The sequence below is a fragment of the Anopheles funestus genome, chromosome 3RL, assembly GCF_943734845.2.
Source record: "Anopheles funestus chromosome 3RL, idAnoFuneDA-416_04, whole genome shotgun sequence".
NCBI classification, from domain to species: Eukaryota; Metazoa; Arthropoda; class Insecta; order Diptera; family Culicidae; genus Anopheles; species Anopheles funestus.
The window spans coordinates 48,574,888-48,593,699 of NC_064599.1; the positions used below are offsets into that span (position 1 = coordinate 48,574,888).

An 18,812-nucleotide genomic window follows, 5' to 3' on the forward strand; every position below is an offset into this window, starting at 1 on the left:
GTTTTAATTAAAGAATTCGAAATGTTATTATTAAACTTCGTCAGAAAATTTTTATTGAAAGGATTGTTTATCAGAAATTTCTTTTATTCTTTATATCTCTATACTTTCTGGCATATTACGAATTGCGAACATAAACAAAATTTTGTCTTTTGAGTATAACAACGAATCGAAACAAAATGTGATTTCCCGGACAAAAAAGGAACGTATTCCAAAACAAGAAATTGTTGAATAGTTCCAAGTCTGGACTATACGACGAGTGAGACAGAATTTCCACTATTGGCCAAATTTTTTAAAAAGGGGCCTAGCATTATGAAGGTGGAAAATTACTGATTTGTGTTTAGTCGCTTGAAACGAATTAACTATCCTTCCCCATCTGATGGTTTGAACACTTGGAAGCAGCTCGTAATATAAGACATCGCTCTAACCACTAATCAAAAGGTCTCGTGTCAATGTTTTGCAAATTAATTAATAATTGCGATTCACGCAAATGACGCATTTTTGGTACAAAACTTGTCATGAATTCGACGGATGCAATGTTTCGGTGACGTCAACCGTTGTAAAACGCTAGAAACTTGGCAGTAGACACAACAGAGCAACAGATATGTGGGATGGCAGAACAAAGCATTTCAATATATCGCTTGAACTTGCAATGTTATAAATGGTTATCCAGCATTTGGCGACCTTCCCAATCCACACCAGCATCACCACCAAAACCCTTCGACAGATTATGGTTGGGAGACTTCCGGATGCAAAAGTAGCCGTGGAGACACCTTCCGTAAATTGGCGATGGGTTGGGAAGAATATCAGCAACCACCAACTGTCGTCAGTCCAGCGAAGCCCTCTGTATTTGCTGGTCAATAACAAAATCGCTCACGGACAGCTAATGCAGAGGATGGATCGAGCGTCTTCGGCTTGCTCAGTATGCTCTCAGATAGAGACCCTGGAGCACAAATTTTCCAAGTGTCCTAGGGTATCTTATTCTTGGAGCATACTGTTGCAAAAAATGGCAGTCTTCGTTCCGGACAATTCGTTTCCCTCCTCTTACCTGTCCTAAGTAACATTAATTTAAGTAAGAGGATTCTCGTCCTACGTTTGTTTGCAAATTACGTCATCCACATTGTTGGAAACAAAAATGCTGTGATTGATATAACAATCCTTAAATGTTCTTTGTAATTCCTGTACGTCCGTATGTGTTCTATACAATGTGGAAAATAGTTTGTAAGATGTTTTAAATAAACACTTTTATAAAAATAATTGCAATAACTAAACTTTCAAGTCCAATAGGTTGAAAACGATAGAAACTATACTCGTTTATAGTCAATAAAAAAACCAACATTTCAAATAACGACACTATGAACCATTCTAGCTAGCCTTTTCTCCTGAAACAATTTTACTTATTGTATTCTTCTGAAAGGAACACAATACCTATATACCATCGTACATTATGTTTTACTTTTTTTAACTATAAATAATAACCTGCATTCTTCTGAATGTACCATATTCAGTACGCGTTCGTTTTGTTTGCATTATGCCGGTTGTTTTCGCAGGTACCTTAAAAGATGAAGTTGTTTTGTTTATGTTTGCTCAAGATGTTACTCATCTTACATGTTCTATCGATCAACAAAAATAGAAAAAGGGTTCTATTCGCCGTAGATATGCTCTTCAAACTCTTTCGAAACATTTCGAGATCAATGATCCACTTAGCTGAAGCTCGGGAGAGGATGGTACTAATGTGCTCTGTTGTGAGGAAGTTTTTTGGGGACTACCGGTAATGATTGATAACACATTTTTTTCATCTTCGAATATGTATGAAATGTGTATTTCTTTAAATAAAATTATTCTAACTTTGTTCGCTAAGGTTGTTTTTGCCTCTTGTTTTCATTCCTTCACCATAAATCCACCGTTACTATTACACAATCTACGCACTGCTCTCAATCAGAAAACTCATCACCGTAAGCAGTACTTTCCTGAGTCGTACACTGAGTGTTCAATAGAAAGGGGAATGCGTGTGCTATTTGCATGCCTCAACACCACCACCCGCTCTGTCTTTTACTGTTCGGTGATCTGCCTGAAAATGCGATCGTACGATTTGAAGCCTACCGCAGAAACTAACCGAAAAAAAAGCACCAAGAAAGCCAGATCTTAGCAGGCATGGTAGCATATCGTCCATCCCTCAGGTTACATGACGAAACGATTAGGTTCATTTTACACCAGGTTCACATTTGAGTGAGCAAAAAGAAAAAAGAAAACAAAAAGCAACACAGCCTCCTGCCTTCGCCTGTTTCGCTCTCACACACACCCTGTTGGTGGTGGATGCGACTCCAAAACCGGTTCACCATGGCGGTCAAAGCAATCGTACAATGGTGTGCACGGTTGCTTTTGGGGTTTCCCCCGCTCGAAGTGACGGGTCCGTGACTATTGAGAAGGGACCGAAGACGCCGTCCATCGATGCAGAGAAGAAGCAAGACACGATGGTACGAAAATATAAGGTAAATGCAAGCTACGGCTGCTGTTCGGCCGGCCATAAAAGTGGAATGAACGGGGACTGGAACCATCCGGTCGGGAGAAACACAAGCGTGCACGAGCGAATGAGAGAGCTTCAGCCTGGCGGCCGGTTGGATGGACGAGTGCGAACAAAACCGCTCGATGGATAAGCATTCGAGAACAGCGGGTGGTGGTGGGGTGCGATGAAAACAGGCCAGAAGAAAAACTTGTTTCGCCACAAGGCGGCGCACGGCCAGAGAAGCCTACCTTGAATGAAGAGACCGAAGATATTTGCTTCGAATGGTACTGCAGACGAATTCCAGGCGAGGCAGGTTGTGTGTATGCCAGGAGGGTTCTGTTCAGGTGGGATGGCGATGAACACGCGATGAGCAGGAATTTCAAAGGTGAGCTTGGGTTCACCCTCTGCTGCTGCGATGTGATGATCGTGAGGCTTTTGTTGCTGGTCTGTTTTTGCTGCACTCAACCCACGTTCGCCTATTCTACGACGCTTTGTGTTTGCGTTGCGAATGCTGCCTGCTCGCTCGGTGATGACTTTTGCCTTTCGACGGCTCGGATGAGCTTTAAATTGCTGCTGTTGTGGAGAGATATCCTCGAGATTTACTCAACGCGCACCGAGATCCCACTTTGCTGCAACGGGAATTTGCTGTTTGCAACTGTATGTGGCTCACTTTCTATTTTTCGTTCCCGGCGCTGACGCAACTGCCTCTTTCTAGCAGGACGTTTTTGCGAGATAACTTAGAAAATTATTCAGTAAAAAAACACTACTTGCTAAGACGTTTCACTAAACAGACACTCCTTGCGTGATACAACTACACAAAACCGATTCACTGTTGAACAGATACACACACTAGTTGTTTAAAAGAGACAGGTTACACGACACACAACATTTTAGCACTGCTGAAATGAAGGAGAAAAAAAAGATAACGCCTCTCTGTAGAGTTGCTGCTTCCGCTTCCGCGGCATCAAAAACAATGATCGTTTCCTCTGGAAAATACATAGTAATACGTGGTAAACACCCAGCCAAATTTGGCTTCTAGCTCCACCATTTCGTACCAAACCGGATCGCACTATTTACGGTAATTAGATCGAACATTGAATGTAGTCACAAGAGCCACACGCAAAATATCTACTTCTCATGGCTCGGAGAGAAGAAAAAACAACTGCAACAGAGCAACACACTTCAATGCACTTGAGCTTTTTTCTGTGTTTTCGTTTTCCACCACTCACACTCCACAGAATGCACTTGGGTGCGTCTTCTTTTTTTTCCAAGGGTATGCATGTGTGTGACACCTGTGCATTGTGTCAGCGCGCTTCAAGGTGCAACGAAAATACCGTTACTTTCTCTAAAAACCAATTGTAAAGACATTCTACCTTGCTACGTCAGAACGAGACGCGGTTCTCTCTGCACTTTCCGTCCAACACTTCCGTCGTTGAGCATGAAGCAACACCGAAAAACGCGCGATGCTCACTGAAAGTAAATAGAAAATAAAATACCGAGCCTCGCTTATCCGGGGGAACACATTTTAACCAGTGAACGTTTCAATTCCCATTGTGCTGCGCTTTGATGTGATGCGGGCGAAAATTCCCATACAGCAAACTTGTGTTGAATGTTTTGACAGATTTCGCTACCAGCTGTTTCCCAACTAACAAAAAGGAACAAGTTTGCACGTTATAATGGCGCGGCGCTGGTAGCTTTTGAGAGAAAATTTAAATCTCATGCTTAGAGCGATTTCACTCTCGCACTGAACTGGTAACCAAATATAATCTTTTCCAGGCATTATTAAAATCGCACAACGTTTATCAAGCTCTCAGTAATTTCAATACTACCTATTTTATTTCTAATAAAACTATAGTTTTTCTTTGATAAATAACAAGAAGTCTATTTTGATTCACTTTATATCCAATAATTTATTCAAATTCAATGCACTGAATATGCGGACTATTAGAAACATGTACGTCCAGCTCAGATCAAGTTAGATCACTGTGCAGAGTATAGGCCAGTTGAGAAACAAACCAATATTTGGGTCAGGAATAATTCAGTTTTGTATCGCTTTTTTATTATAATTTTGGTGCGTTAATATCTGCGCATTTTTTATGCAACCAACGTTACACGAATTTAAAGCAAACATACTAGTATTATTGTTAGGAGAAACAATATTTGCAATAGTATTCGGCAGAATTGAGCAACAAACTTCAACTTAAGTGTGATATAATTGTGCATTGATGAAATAAGTCACGAACCAATAAAGCAGAAAGACGTTTTCATAGCATCCGTGTATAATTAAGAGCTACCCGAATAAATATAATGCGCTTACCACGTGGTTCTAATATAAAAAACTAGTTTAAGTGTATGCAATTAAACAGATTTTAATACAAACTTACTTTAAAGTTTATCTACTTTGCTATTCGATATCATAGTTCATACCTCATTTCACCATAGAATGGCATTTTTAGCGCTCTGTCGCCGGAAAATCAGACAAAAAGTTTCCCATGCTTGTAATCAACAAACATGTCCAACACCCTTAGATGCCCTACCATTGCCCGCCGAATCCGGTGAAAGTAATGACCAAGCTAATGAGCAGGGTAAAATGTTTTGGCCATCGCTTTCTTGATATTTGCGCAAACAAAAAAAAACAATGTCTGTCCTTTTTATACATACTTTTGACCCTTGCAACCGGAACTTCCGCCCAAGATTGGATGGAAAAAGGTGACCAGCAAATCAGGTGAAGTACTTTATCGCTTGTGTTCACTTTTCCTTTTACACGGTCAGCCTTTGCAACATTTAAAGGTTTCTCTTTAGTATATGGAGCTTCGGATTTTTCTTTTGAAAAATACGGGAGGAAATAAAGTTCCATAAACATGGATACCATCAAAGCCAGGGAAAGTATTGAAATATATTATTTTTATACTTGCGTTGATTATGTTTTAAACGAATTACAAACATTTAATGTTTTTGTAAATTGTTTATGTTTTACTATCTTTAAGGTAAGGTGTATTTAATCATTTGTAATAATTACTACTTGACTTTACTTGATAATAAATAAAAAAACATTAATTTAAACATATCCTTTAAGTACATTAAGCGCAGAACAAATTTGAGTTTTTTATGCAGCATGATCTACAACGATGTTTAATGTTGATATAAAGTTTATGTAAATGGATAATGGTTAGCTTGTATTATTATTGTTGAAACAAAGCTAAATCCAACCAAATTGAAATTATCATCTAGTGTCTATGCTTGGTGGCAGGCTAATACCATTGTTTATCAGTTGATGTTATACATATTATTTGTATCCATTTTCAGCCATACCGTTGGAGTCTCGCAGGATGCAACAAAATTCGCCTCGATCCCAGGTGCTTCATTCTAGCAGGTCCTGCAGTTTCCATCTAGCCAATATCCAACAAGTCGGATTCATAATCGAAACGCTGTTACGAACAAAGCACGTACTCGTCTTACGATCAAACACCCCGAGGAAATCAAGGTCGGAGTGAAGCTAATTGAATTGTTCGCGTCCTGTTCCTTTTGCGCTTCGTGTGGTTGAGGAAAGGATCTTCTGATACACATAGTTCTGGCTATATAGTGTACTATTCTCCGAAACACGAGTTCGTAACGCCGAGGAAACGGATATTGAAAATGATTATTTTTACGAGGAAATCATTCAATAAGGTAGATCGTTGAATAAAAACGACCAGTAAACGATTTATATTCATGATGTTATTGCATATTTTAGATTGATTCTCAATAGTTATGGAATCTATTCGAATGAGCTTATAGCATACTCCAAAAATGTCTAAAGTTTTATTAAACACTGGAATAGATTCTAAACACTTTTGTGTTTAACGTTTATACAAAATAATCACTTATCTTCGTTTGTGAGGATCATAGCAGCTTGAACGAAAGCTCCTTTTTAAACCATGCTAGGCAGTCTATTAGCATGGAAAAACCAAGTGCGCGTAATTTCGGCCATAAAACTAACAAAAAGTATAAAATGGTAAACGACCGTTGGCGACATTCACATTTCCGGCTGAACGGGGGGGTTCGCTCACATGAGTGACTTTTTGGTAGTTTCCTTGGCTATTACGAGAAGACTTGGACACGTTGGCTACAATTCTGTTCATCCGCTGGCTGTGTCTCTCCGGGGTCGTATTTCAAATGGCAACTTTTTTGGCAACCATTCTTCTCAACCTTTTACGGATGAATGCTTTTAAAATTTTGTCTTTAATTACGACAAATGCGTTTGGCGCCTTGTCAACATCAATATTCTTGACGCACTTTTTCCTTGCATTGCAAAACTTTCTTCTATTCTGCGTCCTGCTGTAATTCAATTCGTGTTGAAGCATATACGAACTGCGTGTGTGTGTGCGTTGCGATCTTTGATAAGGGTGGATTCTCTTTCATTCAAGTGTGGAAATCATGTAATTTAAGACATATTTCGATAATTTTTCAGTAATTAAAATCAATAGTTGACTTCTACAGGCCGTTCTGCATGAATAAAAAAAAATCAATACTTGATATCCAGTATAGATCTTTCTTTTCATTTTTCTTGTGAAATATGAACGGAATTTAACGGAATAATATTCCGCATTGTTCTAGAATCAATGACTTTCAAAGACTTTCCCGGTTGGCTATGCTATTTTAAAATGAGGTTTTTCAATATCATACTGCTATAAGTATATAGCTTATTTAGTATATATGAAGTAATTTCAAATCGTAAAAGACAACTAATGCTATCGAAATACGTTTTGTTCATTTTTATAACGTGGTTTTAACACTCCTTTTTCCATTTCGAGTAAAACGTTTAAAAGTGATAAAAAATATTTACAAAATGCGCTGAAAGCTACAATTGTTGTTTCAATTAGTTCAGTTTATATTGTAATTAATTATTTCCCAATTTCAATTGGATACCAATTACACGCAAAACAAAACGTTTTATGAATAGAATGAGATCACACAGCGCACTAAATGACTCGACTTTTGGGGGTTATTGTGATTGATAGTTTCAATTTCGAAAGCTTTTTCCAAACCGTTTTTTTTTTTTTGCACTGAACGTTGCTCCATTCACTCAGAGCGTTAGTACCAATCAATTTCGACGGAAACAATTGCCTATAGTGTATGAAATCTCCGTACAAAATATTCACTTTTTATTTATCGTTCTCCCCAACCAAAATACGCATTCGGGATAAAAAAAGGAATGCAAAATTTGACCCATTAAGCTACGCAAGTGCGACATTTTTAATTCGTAATTGGAATATCAGATTCAGCAGTTGGCCGGGTGTCAGTGGCTGTTGTTTTCTTTCAATCCTGCAAACCATACACTTTCCACAGCCAATGAAAGGTTTAAACGGAAAATCATGAATCAAAATATTTTTGCAAAATTATCAATTCACGAGCCTTCGTTTCAACGGCGTACACGTAAGCAATGCGAAATTAAAAACGCTTTTGCTGGCCGATAAAATTCGTTGAAAAACAAAACGATTAAAGATGTATTGGCTAGTGGGTTTCGATTGGACGGAATGTTTGATCATATTTTCCGTTGATTGATTTATGGTGTAATTTGAGAATGCATTGTGCCCTTGTGCACAAATGGTAACGAGTCATCGGTTCAAATAACATCGAAGGGAATGGAAATGGTAAAATTTCGTTCATAGAGATTTTCACGAAAGGAAATATTTCTGTCAAGTACTTTTAAAGATTTTTCTTTTTTTGCAAACATTAGATTAACTTCATTATTCACAATATAATTTATAAATTAATTCATCCATTTTTATTCCATTTTTAGATTTTATCATGCCTTTATCACAATGCACACTGACAGTTCATTATTAATGATATACATTGTGCATGTTTAAGAATATAAATATTAACTTCAACGAAATAAATCACCTGCAAAAAAAAAACAAATGCTTTGGCCGCAGTTCATTTTTATACTTGCATCAAATTCTGCAAATCTTTTGCCTGTGAGCCGGACCGGTGTGTGCGCAATCTGTCACCTTGATATACGTACAATTGTGGATGCGAAATTGAATATCTCGTTTTCTGGACGGTTGCGAATGGCAACGGGATCTCCTGTAATGCCGATGTGATTTGTTTAGCGTAAAAGCTTCCGATGCTTTCCGAGCTTCAACCAATGTGTCCTTTGCGATTGTGGAGCAACGTACCGCCATCGCGCACACATTACAGTTTGCCCATCAATATCAATAACGGTGACACATTCATGTTTATTTAGCACGACCAGAACGCTTTGCTTTGACTAGCACCGAAGCAAAAGGTACGAAGGCGCGGTGACGTAATAAAAACGAAAGAGAAATGGTACCATCTTCGTGAATCGACCGGAAGAAATACACACAGCAGCACCTTCCATATATTGAGACGTTTTCTACTGTTGATGGTGGTGTTGGGTTGGGCTGGTCGTAATGTAAAGTGATTGAAACACCTGCTGCGTAAAGTTTCTGCTAAAGAACAGCAGGAATGTTAATGTGGATGTGATACAAAAGCGGGCTGTTTACTGTTGTTCTGTTTGTCGAAGCTAAAGACGGAAGGTATTGTTGTTGCTATCCAAAATGTCATACGCAGCATAACCGTGAGTGGATATGCCATATCGTTCAGAATTTCTAGTACCCAAGGCTATGTTCCCTCATACAAGCATTCACGTCATGATCATCACTTTAACGACCACTTCCATTTTGATATTGTAAGAACTTTGTTTCCATATTCCATACTGGCCAAAAAAAATATGCTGATAATTAATCAAACTATCTAGAACAAAGTGATGTCCTTCAAACTATTTTTAAAGATTGGAATGATTTCCTAGACAACGTCTCACTCTCAAATCCACTTCCTCTCAATATAGAAAACCTAACATATGGACAAAAGAGTGTATAAACAGATACATAGGTGTACTTTCAAAGTTATTTATCGATTTTTTTTTCATTCTTCAATAGGTTCAATTATTAGTGTAAAATATTTTGCCACATTTTTATCATGTATTTTATGTTTTTTTGCTGCATCCCATATCCTTAATTTCTATATCTTTATCCTAATATCTTGTATTTCCTCAATAAACGATTCATTTCGGGATTGTGGTAGTATGCTGGTGATTATAATCATGATTTTTCATGTCTTTCGTGTAATCAAATTATATTTTTGATATTTTACTTATTTGAAATTTAACTTATGAAGATATTTATGATGCAACTGTTAATGTTTAGGGGAATTTGGATTTTTTCTTTTATTTAGAATTCCTTAGTTGTTGCCCCACTTTTCTATTTTGCAAATAAGAAATCGTAGGATTCTCTTGAATTCAAGTTGTATGAAACACTACGCACTACACAAACACTACACAAATGACTTCGAAATAAATGAAAATTATACAATTCGGTACTTGGTAGGATGATCCAGGACAGAATAATTCAATAAATAATACTATCCTAAAAAGGAGGCCACTCAAATGACCAGCTGTTTGAAGCTTCCCATCAGGCTCCGTGTCATTAGAATGGCACAGGAAATCGGTTAAGCCTTTTTAGGCTGGAACACGTGGACAGAGGACGCGTGATGGCGTTGGTTGATACTATGCTGAACAAAGCAATACCTTTCATATTTGAAAAAAAGCCAAGATATGTAGGTATTGAGAATAGAAAGTAGTAGAGAATTTTTGGGTGGCCGTGTAGTGTATGTGATCGGTCTCTATACGACAGGATCGGTTATCAAGTCCTATCCTGACCCCGTACACGGGATTGACAATCTCGCTACAGGTATTTAAAAGTCAACGAAAGCCAGAAGTGTCAAGCCAATACCTCTTGAGGTTGTAGAGCCACTAAAAAGACGAAGAAGTTACATTAGTATTAGTTGCAGCAGTAACAGTAGTTATTTTTTTCGTGCAAACTACAAGAATATTAAAAAGTAAAGTGAAATAAAATCGTTACATTTCCAAGAATTTCGATTTGCGTTCAAGGCACTGTATATCATTAACATTCTACTGTATTAGACAAGACGCACAGTTTAACGACGTGTTCGATAAAGTCAAACTTAGACTATCTTGCAAAACACTTTCGTTTAAGTATATCACGGTTCAAGTATAAATGTTATCTGGACGAAAGTTACTAAAAGATTTGCTTGACTTCTCTCGAGGATGGTCATTCGTTAGCACACAGACGGAAATTTATGATACAACTTTGGCATCCCCTCGATTGTTTCGATAAAAGTTAACTACGCTTGAGTAATGAGTTGTTGAACTTACGGTGTGCAGAGGACAATCGCACCCACGCTGTAACATCCGTCCCGTCCGGCAAAGTGTTGAACGATCGCCAGAAGCATCGAGCAACAACAAAATGACTGGAACAAATCGTCAACGCTGCCTTAAAGATGCTGCAATGGAGCAAGTTTCGAGTTTCGTTTAACGCTTCGGTAGATTAATTGAATTTTATACAGTATAGAAACTTTGTACCTTCAGCTCGTCGCCACACAAATGAACTATCATATGCACTTTTCCTCAACGGACACAATCACTCCAAAACACATCCTTATGCAAGACCTCGCCCCCTCCCAAGCAACAAGTTGATACCACCAAGGCACCAAGACCAAGTGCCACACTGTGAATGACTTCTAAAGTGAACCAATGCATTCAAAATGGGTGTCGGTTGCTTCAAAAACCTCCCGTCCCGGAATCGAAAAGTTTATCTGCCTTTCGTAACGGGCAACCGGGTGTCACCGCAATTGTATGTACATACATCGGTATCGAAGGCCGTTTTTCTGGTCGCACCCGACAACAATGGGCACTTTTATGACCACTTAACCTTCTAATGCTACTCACATCACCCTGGCGAACTGGCGAAACGGAACCGGAAACTGTGGTTCTGTCACAGCTTTTTGCTTTCCCCTGGAGAGAAATCCTTGCACGATACGCGTCACTGGGCTGCTGTGGTAGCTACATACACTTGCACCATTTACTTATGCGCTTTAAAAGCTTGGCAAACTCAATTTTAAACTATTTATAAATGTATGATAACCATTTACTTAGTAGCATCGGGATCGGGTAACATCGACCCGTGTACATAGTGACACGGGCGAGCAGGAAAAACAGGAACAAACTTTACTATTTTGCAAATTCCAACGCGCCGTTTGGCACTAGCTAGGATATTTCCCCAGTCGCTGTCAAGTAACGAAAATTACTTTTCTTAGCTGGTAGTAGTGTTCTAGCTAGTGCCGTTCATAGCTGACACTGGTAGACGATGTTTCTATACCCTTCGAATGACAGTCCAATTTAAAAGTCTCTACAGAATTCAGGACTAATTGGGTTTTCGATCCTAACACTAGCTATACTATAAAGAATGTAAGTTGAATGATAGAGTTATATACATTCTACTAAATATTTCGACTAAATACGCGTATTGATATATTCCTCAAATGAATCAAATTGGAATTAAACGACCTTTAGTTATAAGAAACTAGTACGCTTTTTTGTATACTAGGTCCTCTATCCATCCCATCAGTCAAGAGCACATTAACAACAGGAAAGCTTTCATCCAAATCATTACCACTCTCGCAAGATGAGATGGGCATGAGGAAATTGATATAATTATCACCATTTCCCGAAAATTGACCACCACACAGAACTTGGCCCACACGCGTAACCGTACGATGTCCACACGCTCGCTAGTGGAACTCATGCATTATTCATCGCAGAAATCAAACACCCCAAAAGTTTGACTAATTACTGATGCTTCACCGCCCGGTCACGGGCCCGTCAAATGGATTATATTGACGTTTATTGGGGGTGATATATTAATAAAACACGATGTCAATGAGCAGCACCAAATGGAACCACAGGAACGCCCGTCCCTGGGTTTTCGCGCGTCCAGCAAAATCGGGACTAAACCTGACAAGTATGACAAACGAGACTGACGGCCGGATACCGGTGTGTATACCGGTCGTACCGGGGGTTTCACGGCCAACGCCAACCAACCATCACTACCGTTTGGTGAAGTTTTTATCGCACTCGTCGCACGACCACCGTGTGATGAACTCGTTCGCGAAAAAAAGTACCCCCGGGAAGAGTAATGACATTTTTTATTTAAGTACTACTACACCATTCCAAGTGTGCAAGCGTTCCCTGGTGCCAATGCAACATAACAAAAAAAAATGAAGATGAACTCATGAAATTTTGATGTCATTTGCTTATTTCCTTGCTCATGTGCTCGGGGGGCAATTTCGTTTGCATTTGACAGCGAATGTTTGGTGATCATCCTAGATCCCAGGCCGCAGACCAATCCCGGGAGGTTTTTTATTTTATGTTAATATTAATCCCTACAAATGTACAATTGCTTGTCGAATTTGTTTTTTTTTCCTCAAATGTGCCATATTATGGAATTAGGTATAGCAGAGCTTTGCTTTGATTTTTTTTTAGCCTAAAAATTAATTCAGCTTCATAAGCTCTAAATGATATTTTAAGCTTTTGTTGCTTTTCACTAAAGTGTAAGACATCAACAGAAGAAGTATAAAACTTAACCTTCGAACATTGGGCTAAAATTAGGCTGAAAACATACCGGAAGAAAACCATAACGAAACGCACCCGTGCCACCCCGGGGGTTAGGTTTAGGATACAAACTTAATTTAATCCATTAATTTGGTGCCCGATCATATCTTCCCTTTCGGTGCACATTTTCATATCCGCCCCGCAGCCGTTGTTCATCGAAGATTCCATTGGCATGTCTTATTGATTCAATTATTTTATATCATCCAACACCAGCGGGCGCATTTTCCGACGTCGGTCGGTCGCAAATAGTGGTCAGATTGAAATGGCAAAACAAGATAAAGAAACACGACCTGACAGTGTGCAAAGGCAGCACAGTCCTTTTTGATTTCCGTGTCTGTTCTTTCTTTCCCGGCCATGTTCGCTATACTGCTGCCCGGCCGGGAGCAGTTTTCGTTGGCCTCTGGAACGAATGCCTTAACTTTTGGGAAATTCGTACCGTATCCGGACCGTCGTCCGACCATCGTCACTGGTTGGTGGACAGTGGCAGTTTAATGGCAGAAAATTGACCCAATGTGACGTGATTGCCATATTCAATGTCGGTTGTCGGATTCTTTTGAGCGCTGACGTTTGCTGGACCGCGTTTAAACTCTGTTTTGCCGTAAGAATGGGGAGCCCCCTCCGTCTCCTATTTATCATTATTCAGCAAGTTTGTTGTTGTTTTTTTATTTTGATCCAATGTTGAATTTGTGCTACTTGTGCGATTACATGCAAATCAGTTTTCTGTTCGCTATTTTCTTATACCAGTGTGGGCAAATAATGCAGAAGTACGTGCAGCGTTTGCTGTTTTCGTGATATGGGTGTGAAACATGTATTTCATTTTGTATTTACTTTAACATAAGAACACTCTTTAGTATAATCAATTTTGTTCGCTTAATCTCTAGGAAGATATTTTCGTTTACAAATAAATAAAAAAAAAATGATTGTTTTTTTTTGTTGCTAAACGATGCTGTATCGTTAACACCAATCACTTGAAGTTAAATATCACACGACCATTGTTGCGGTATGGCTCTCTCTTTACGAAACCATTAGGATTGTTTTCTTAATGGAAATTTTTGTAAGCTCCACAGACACAGATAAAACCCGATGGATGTTCATTCGCGTTACCCCCCAAAACCATAATTCATACACGAGTATTCCGCACCGTGGTACTAATCTTTTTAAAAGCTTCACAAAATCGTTTCGCCTTTGTGAAATTCACAAGAGAATTTGCTTTGCACTGAAACGCACGAGATGTTTTGCATTTCTTTTTTCTTTTTTTTATGTTTTTTCCTGCCGTTTTCTGCCGTTGTTTTGCTTCATCAATAGCCCACTCAGCGCGGGGCAAACGAGCGAACGAACGAACGAACGGTGTGGATGTGGAATGCGTTTTTATGCCGGGTGTGTAGTATTTCATACCCCACAGCCAGCATTCGGGAACTCGAGACACATTAATGTGTCTATGGCTGCACGCGCATTGTTGTATCTTGGTGGTAAAGGTCCTGCCATATACCAAATCTCGCTTCCCAAATTGAAAGCGCACACAGCGAAAGCGCACATTCATTCACAGCACACACAAGCGGCAGAAAAGCAACGAGTTGAGAAATAAAGCACATACACAACGGGGCGAAAAAAAGTATGTTAGAACATATCTAAATAACCTCCCGAACTGGCCAACTAAATCCCAGCAGTAAGGTTTGAGCCCAAAATGAACAGATGTGGTGCGTTCCGTTCAGATGAGGTAGTGTAGTACGGTTCCCTAACCGTTGCGGCAGCATAACCATAACCGTAACATGAAGAGCACATTACTCATATGATAGTGCCTTTGCCATGGTTATGGCCAGTACGTGCCCGACCGCTGGAAGGCGGTGGTGGTCGAAATAATCGACAACGATACGATACCGGGTAAGATAAAACAGATTTTATTTACGGAACAGGGAAGGAGCGCAAAAACAGAAAGAAAACAACAAACCTTCAATGCCGAATCAAATGAATGTGCACAATAAAAGTGGGGTTTAGATCTTTATTTTTATTCGACCAAAAAGGTTTATATGAAATACTTGCTGCGCATTGATTGTGTATCGATCCCGCCAGATGATACAAAAAAAAACATTGCGTAAGTGAATATGTTTGCTAAATCACAGTTTGAAAATGTTTCATTTTATTTGTTGATTTTTTGGGGGAAGCATTCAGTAAAATTCATGACAATTAACAAATAATTGAATAATCGATAATTAATTGAAACTAACGTTAGTAATTATTATTTGATTTGAATGATTTTGACCACATTCAGTAATATTTTGTCCTAGAATTTTTAGGACAAATAGAGTCATGCTTTGGATGTTGGATGCAACATACTCAGACTTCATAAACAACCCATTAACCAGCTTCCCATGAAAGTAAATTAATGAAGGGGTTTTCATGCTTCGGCTAATTAACAGACCAATTGCATGATTATTAAATGCCTTGTTGACTACCGATTGGTTCATTTTGATGGTTGTGGCTTTTTTGCACAAACAGAGAACAACAAACAGTTTCCGTTAATGAGGAACCATCCGCAACGATGTGGTTACTTAACTGCTACGCATCTGGTAGACTACACTTAACGTTTACCGAAAGCATACAACACAAATAAGGGAAAAATGGAAAAAATATTTAAACCCCCCGGGTGTTACTTACGAAGGTTGAATTTTATCAATTTTCTACATTTAACCAACAACCGTACGGTAATGATTCCAATTCAATGGAAGGAATATACATCTTAGCGAAGTACAAAATTGACGGGTCATTGCATGCGGTCCATCGATTTCGAAATAATGTAACGTGTGCGCGATTTCTGCCAAATCACCATTTTGGGGCACGAACGTAGCGTGAGTGTTACGTATTTATTTCCACGCCAAAGTAAAGCCAATATTGTCACCCGCAGTACAAACGTTTTGCGGGCAGATTGTGGTTACAGACAGCTTCTTTGTATTTGCACAGCGCGCTTGGGCACAAATACGCACGAGAAACTTTTCCTACATGCTAATTGTTCTTCGTGCATTTGGAGAAACTTTTCAAATCTTGATAGCATTACTGTCTCATTTTTGCCACTTTGCTTCCTTTTGGTTGGTTTGCTTGGAACGTAGCTGTGCTTGTGGGAGATTTTTTTTTGTTTTGTTTGCGTTTGCTTCACAATTCAAACCATCTGAGTGTGTGCACATGTGTGCGGAACGATGCGGGTGGATTTATACTTCTTGTTGTTCGCCGTGTGCTTCAATTATTATGACAAATCAGAGTATGTCTTTGCTGGCAGATATTTCAGGACGGAGGAAAAGGAAACCGAAAGTAACACAACAAACTTTTACCTTTGCAGGTACACGCATTGCGGGAACGATTGTTTTTAAAGAATGTCCCTCCTGCCTTTCTTTCTTCCACGGGTTGTGCAACCAAACCATTCGTTAGTAAACTTATCAAAAACACAAAGTTGGTAGCAAAAGTTTAAAGCACAAAATTCGAAGACATTCGATTAACGTATACAGTTGTTTAAATTTCGATGGTTAGAAAATGGTAAAATTTTTATAATTTCTTTTCATTTCATTTAATCTTTACGCTTAATTATTATTTTTTATTATTGTTTTTATTATAAATACATATATCTGCCATTTAGGCTAAACAATGATCCTATTATAAACCTAGAACTAATACAAAAAATTAATACTAAAAATTAACAATAAAAATTAACAATACTAACGTAAACTCAAAGCGGAAGTGAAGGAAAAGGATAAAACAAGAGACAAGGATAACATTAAGATACATGAGGGGTGTTTAAAACACGAGTACGAAAGGAGCAAGTTAAGTATACGTTATCAATTTTACATTCCTTGTCAAATGATCTCTTTATGCATTTTCAACATTTCGGTGGAGGCGCATGGTGGCTCGTAGATCAGGAAATAATCATTTTAAGAATGGTGGAACTAACTATTTTGCTATGTCGTAAAAATAAGCAATAAGTATACATTGGTTCTGCCAAGAAAAGAAAGATGATAATTATCGATTATTGTCAATATTGTAGCTTATCGATAATATTGACTATTTGCTAAAATGCGAATAAATGATGAATACATCAACATTCCACAATGATCGACGTCTACAGTGCTGAAATAGGTTAACACACGACTAAACCTTTCTTTTATACACACCTAAAAATATTTTGTTGCAAATTTTCCTTACTTTCTTACTTATTTTTGTCCCTTTCATCCTTTTTTTCTTTCTATTTCATTTATAGTTCATCTATCCTGCTTGTTATGTATGTTATTCCTGCAATGTACTGCAACCATATTATTCAGTTGCTTTAAATTTAATTCAATAAATTGTGACAATTTCGTATAACAAAACGTTTCTTATTCATGTGCATTTTCAATACGTGGTCATTTAGTTTAACTTCCAGGGTGAAGGAAAAGATCACAATATCTTTAATCTTTATGTTAAAATTTAGCAGCACTTAACGTGACGTCTGCAGTGAGCCAAAGACTTCTATTTGACACTCTGACAGCCTTTCTCGAGATGGAAGAAATTATTCCCCGATCGGATATATCCAATATACATAAAGTGACCCACTATGCAAAATTACTACGCTCCGGTTTGACGCATGGCGGTCAAACAAATCTTCCAAAGGAGTTGCCTTACCGGTTTACTAGTGTGCTCATTTTCCATACGGTGTATGTAGTTTTTGTTTCCATTTAAAAATGGGAAGCTACAAAAGACGAATGATGGATTCATCTCTATTAGGTTGCAAAAAAATAAAATGGAAAATTACTAGAATCAGTCCATTTTTTAATGCATACATTAATACGAACTGCATACTAATATACATGGTTACATAATATTCCCGCTTCTTCAAACGTAACAGCAAACTACTAAGGTACTAGCAGCAATTTTGCGACAAAAATATGTCGTGGTTTCACCTTTTGATAGCAAAAAAATTCCCTTGTTTTTCGTGCTACATTCAAATAAGACCAGTTTCTGCATTCCAATCCGTTAGCTGGCTAACTTAACAGTGCACATGGTATTGCAAGGCATGTTGCAGTGCAACAACCAGGCAGAAATTTTACAAAAACCTCTCTTACAAACCATTTTGATTGTCAAAGCTCACCTACAGATAACAACGAACGGTGGCGGTCGTGTTACAAAACCGTACAAATAATTTTCCGGTTTCCATCTCCCGTTCAACATCTCCAAACCTAGAAAAACATAACGAAAAAAAAAATTTGCGAGAAAAACAACACCAGCCGGTATTAATGCTGGCCACACGGAGCCAGGTTGCAGAAAAGCATTTGTAAAGAGCTTCAACTATCTTCATGGATGCTTGTGGTCGTTGCAAACACGCTCGAAGGCTTCATTTAGGTCAAATGAAGTCCTCCAGGTGGTTCATTCGTAGAAACTGAACTGAACAATGCTTTTTCCCTGCTAGATATCAAGCACAATGAAGATGAATGGATGGCACACACAAAAAAAAAACAAATGGCACACGTGACTTTGCTACAGTTCTAATGTTTCACAAAAAAAGGTTATTGTCTTCACTGTCGTTGTGAAATTTGTTAACCCACCCTAGCAACACAGTTTACACACGTCATGCTACCTAAGGCTTGTTAGTTTTATAGTAATCAATGCCCAAAAACAACTGCTTTTGGTACTGCTTGTTTGAGTCACTCCATGTTAATGCACATAAATTGCAATTGCGAGCCTTTTAAATTGAAACCAAAGTTTTAAACCAAAAACCAGCTGCATAGAAAACCACGAAAAATGAATCATTTATTG

General features: G+C 38.4%; 1 protein-coding gene across 13 annotated transcripts in view; it reads right to left on the reverse strand.

Annotated features, from left to right (window-relative positions):
- Positions 1–4,008, reverse strand: part of LOC125772358 (rab11 family-interacting protein 4B) — a 47,881-nt gene extending 43,873 nt beyond the window's left edge. For 7 of the 13 annotated variants that reach the window (XM_049443978.1, XM_049444003.1, XM_049444005.1 and 4 more), the window contains exons 1-2: positions 3,877–4,007; positions 2,752–3,402 (exon numbers count right to left, since the gene is read on the reverse strand). The gene's annotated coding sequence lies outside the window, so the exon portion shown is untranslated. Of the gene's footprint in view, positions 1–2,751; positions 3,403–3,558; positions 3,653–3,876 lie in introns of those variants that run through there. The other 6 variants (XM_049443976.1, XM_049443977.1, XM_049443975.1 and 3 more) reach the window with 4 other exon arrangements.
- Positions 4,009–18,812: the final 14,804 nt, after the last annotated feature.